This window comes from Pinus tabuliformis, chromosome 6 (genome assembly GCF_031772625.1).
Source record: "Pinus tabuliformis cultivar Carrire ecotype Pingquan chromosome 6, CPIR1, whole genome shotgun sequence".
In the NCBI taxonomy this organism is placed as follows: Eukaryota; Viridiplantae; Streptophyta; class Pinopsida; order Pinales; family Pinaceae; genus Pinus; species Pinus tabuliformis.
Genome location: NC_142292.1, coordinates 176587468 through 176592626, shown reverse-complemented (window position 1 = coordinate 176592626; position 5159 = coordinate 176587468).

Genomic DNA, 5159 nt, shown 5'->3' with positions numbered 1-5159 from the left:
CCATTGGTCACCCTAAAAAGAACAAAAAACCATTATCGCTTCTGGGTGGGCTATTTTATGCTCATCCACCTTAAATAAAAATGGAAGATAATATTTCCATGGCCTTATGATGTAAAATATTGTCATGCGGTTGAAAAAATAAAAAAATATTCATTGTGCCTTAAATATAAACAAAAGTCCATTTGCTAAAGATGGAAGCACCACTCTTAAGTTGGTAGTCTAAATTCCCATGATAAATCAGAAGCTCATAAATTGTCTCTATAACGTTTGCAGGGAGAAACCAAAAGAGGTAATCCTTCTATTATCAAACATGTACAACTAATGGTAGATGCTCAGAAGGATAGAGTTAAATTATTAATTGAGAATATGTATTTTGTTTCCATACATGACTTACCATTACAACTAGTTTTGTCAATTTGTGACTTGAATAGGTATAAATGTACTACAAACATCCCTTTAACCGATGAATACTCAACATATACAAATACAACATCTGGAAAACAGTTTCTGTAAGTTTCCAAAGAGATATATTGGGAAAGGTTAAAATATGAGATTTTTCAGTGTACATTATACTCAATTTGACATGACGAAAGTGTTACAAAACCATCACCAACATTTGATTATTTATATTACATTTTTGACAAATAAAGGAAGATGCTAATATGTGACAAGATTCATAATCTTACTTCAAGTTAAGGATGGAACAACTAAATCTATGTATGATGCAGTCACAACTCTTTTAGCAAAGAGGGATCTATCCTTGATGAAATTAGTTACATTTGGATCTCATGGAGCTTGTTCCATGAGTTATACACGTGAAGGTTTATCAACTAAATTATGTTGACATGATACTCATTTATTAGATATCCATTTCATAGCTCATCTAGAAGCATTAACAACACATGATGCTTCATCACATTTTATAGAGTTGCAATTTATTGACAAATTCTCAAATAAAGTTTATTCTTAGCTTGGAAAAATTCTAAAAGATATGGTTCAAATCACCACATTAGTGGGGTTGTAAATTCACTAAATTTGCTTGTTTTCTAGAAGAATGGCCATGGAAAGACTTGTTATACTCATGCCTACTTTTTTAAAATATTGGGAGTTAGGGGAAAAAGAAATGTATGACTTGGAAACAATATTTCAAGTACAATTTTTCATCCGTTTATTTGTAGATTTACTTACTCAGTTAAATAAGTTGCATCAATGTTCCAAGTGGATCAAGTGGATATTTATTTTATTGGCACTAGATTAGATATTATAATTAGCATGCTTCATAAGTGGTTTTTAGGAGGCATATTTGGAGTTGGTACATTGCACACATCATGCAAAAAGCAAAAAAGGAAACTCTTGACTTTAAAGATAGTGTAGTTATACTACATGTACATCCATTGAGGTTCAGGAGTTGTCACAATACACATAGATCAATGAGACTAGATGATTGCATTATTTTGGGAAAAATATTTGTAATGAAGGAAATTATTCTCTAAATATGAGGTTCGAATATTTGCTAATATTTAATGTTGTTAAGTTTTTAAGTCTTGGCCATTATTATGAACAAACAGATGATTCAGGTGTCCAAACAACAAGATTCAAATAATATAAACTACCATCTAAACCATTTTAATAATTTTTGAAAATCCAAATAATACAAACTACCTTTTGAAAAATGCAATTAGCATTATAAATTATGGACAACTTTCATTAAAAAAATTAGAAAAGTATTTGCAATAAAAAGAATTTAAAATCTCAAATGATATTTCTAAATAGAGCTTCTAGAATTTTAATTTAATTATCAATAATTATTAAGTGGATGGTAGAAATTTAATCTCCCTAGAATATTATAGAACATTTTTAGTGGCATACAAAAATAAAGGTTAATATTTTTTCCAAATTAGTTATGTCTTTTTTTCGCTTTTAATTAAATTTTTAAATATGTACAATTTATAAGCTATGTATTAGCCCATAATATTGTAACAAAAGTTATTTAAAAATATATATAATATATATATATATATATATATATATATATATATATATATATATATATATATATATCTTCAGTAAAATTTTAATTTAAGATATAAATATACCACAAATAAAAAGCTTTAAGACATTTGACTCTCTTTCTAATATAAACCATCCTTTCCATCAAATGTGCATAATTTAAATATCCTTTTGAATAAATTAATATTAATAATAAAAAACATTAAAATCAGACACGCTCTTTATCACGTAATTACTTAATCTATTTTATATTATATGTAATAGTTGATAATATGTAGACTCTCTGTCTTAGTTATGACACTGAATTTTCATAAAAGCATGTTGTTCTCTTTGTGACAATGGTGGACGTTTGATTCATCAGCTTTTATCTAAACCGTTAAAAATGTTGGAAATATTAATCTCAACCACCACCTTAAACACACAAACAAACACCATGCTTTTCCAATCAACCACTACACGGTTGCGATTTTGTTTGTAGGTGAAAGGACTGAAGTCAAAGTAGAAGTACAACGCTGACCATTCCACAATAAAGAAGAGAGTTTAAGGCATTTAATAAATTTTCGTAAATAGATATGGGCAAATATTTACTCTGTGACTATTTCCCACACTCCACAACACGTGCAAGATTAGAAAATCAATTACTATGTAAAATTGCCTACGTTGTGTATTAATTATTTGCTTTGTTATGTATTAATGTCAAATTTGTATGTTGAGATAAATATGGATGTAAAAGACATTTGTAATGTTGGGCAAGTTAGAGAGCGAGAGTCTATGAGATAGTGAGGAGAAAATCGTCGAGGAAATATTAGTGGGCGCGTTAAAACCAATTTTACGTAGTTTTAGAGACATTTACTGCGCAACCCTAGTGATGTGTAAATCGCAGTAAGTATTTAGTATTTTCACTTGGAGCTGCAGCCTCCATTTATCACACAAATGTATTTTCCTATGTTTTATATTATAATCAAGAGTATGTTATGTTGCGATGTGGTCTTAAAATTCCATGAGTAGCTTTACCTCAACCCTTTTGCTTTTACTCTATTTTGTCATGAGTTATTTCTTGTGTTTTATTAAGCCTCTGTGTACTTGCGATTTCCATGTTGCAACATACTACTTACCTCGATGCAACTGAATTCTCATAAGACTTACCTTTCCGCAACCAAATTCTGAGTGAGACTCTTCTCCTCTACCCCCGTAAAACTTTTCTAACATGGTATGAGAGGGTTAAACTTTGTTAGTGTAAAAGCAAGTTTTTTTACTAAGAGTTAAAATTGTTTTGAGGGTAGATTGTTTTTTAGCATATTTACCAGAAGGTAGAAAGTTTTTTTTCACACTCAGATATGGAAACATAAAGAACAAGCTTGACTAATCCTCAGATACGTTAGTTTAATGGAAAACATTATGAATATTTGGCTATTACAATGAAGGCCCTGTTTTCTTCTCAAGACATTTTGGATTTGGTGGAGAATGGTTTTCAAGGACCAGCAGATGCAGCATCATACAATGCCTTGTCTCAAGTAGAAAGAGATTTGTTAATGGGCAATAGGAAGACTGATTCAAATCCCTCTTCTATGTTTTCCAAGCAATTCATGAAAGTATTTTCCCATGGGTTACAGCAGCAACGAAATCCAAGCAATCATGGGACACCATCCAAAAAGCCTACCAAGGCATGGCAAAAGTCAAGACAACAAAACTAAAAATGTTGAGAAGAGACTTTGAAACACTTTGTATGAAAGAGTCTGAGAATGTAGACTTATTTTTCACACATGTAATTGGGTTGGTTACTCAAATTAGGTCTCATGGGGAGACACTTGAGGAAAGGAGAATATTTAAGAAAGTTTTGAGAAGTTTGCTGACAAGGTTTGATGCCATTGTTGTGGCCATAGAAGAGACAAAGGATGTCTCACAGTTCTCAGTGGATAAGCTCCATTTATCACTATTTTCTCATGAACATAGACTGAATAGATCAACAAGCTCCTCATTGGAGCATGGCTTCAAGACACAAGTTTCACTTGGTCAAGGTCGAGGTAGGGGAAGATCATATGCTAGAGGAAGAGGAAGAAGCCCACACAAAGGTGGAAGAAGAATCCCTTCAAGCTCAAGTGGAAGGGGCAGTAATCAAAATCTAAGTCAAGATCAAGCACAAGGTCAGAAGTATGATAAATCTCAACTCCAATGTCATTACTATAAGAAGTATGGTCATTATGTAAATGAATGTAGAAAGAAGCAATATGACATTAGTAACAAACCAAGTGTAAATTTCACAAAATAAAATCAGAACCACGGTAGCATGTTTTTAGCTTGTAATGTAGAACAAGAAAAACAAAGTGATATATGGTATCTAGATTCAGGGTGTAGCAACCACATGTCATGGAACATAGAAATGTTTTCCAATCTAGATGAAAGTGTGAAACCTAAAGTGACATTAGGGATTGATAGAAAAGTCTCTGCCATGGGAAAAGGAAGAGTTAATATCCTAACAAAGAAGGGGGAGAAGAATTACATCTCAAATGTTTACTTTGTCCCCGGTTTGAAGCATAACCTCATAAGCACCAGACAACTTGTGCAAAAAGGCTACAATGTCTTTTTCAAAAATGATGAATACACAATTTTTTTAGAGGCCTCCAAGCAGACAATTAATTGCAAAGGTTAAGATGACAAACAATAGAATGTTTCCCCAAAAGATAACATCAAATTTGAAAGAATAAGGTGCACAAGAACAAATATCAATGAACTCACAAGAGGATGGAAGAAAAGATGCATCTCTCACACAAGTGAACTTTCAAGCAGAAGCTGAAGATGAAAATTGGATATGGCATTTGAGATTTGGTCATCTCAACTTTGGAGGTTTGAATTTGCTGCATAAGAAAGGCATGGTGAAGAGATTACCACTCATAGAGAAACCAAATAGCCTATGTGAAGGATGCATCTTGGGCAAGCAACATAGAGAGATAATTCCAGCAGGAAAGTGAGTAAGGGAAAAGGTACCTTTGGAGATTGTCCACTCAGATTTATGTGGACCAATGCAGACAATATCAATTGGTGACAACCATTATTTATTGACCTTCATAGATGACTACACAAGGAAGGCATGGGTCTATATCCTCAAATAGAAAAGTGAAGTGTTTTAGCGCTTTCGCCAATACAAAGAT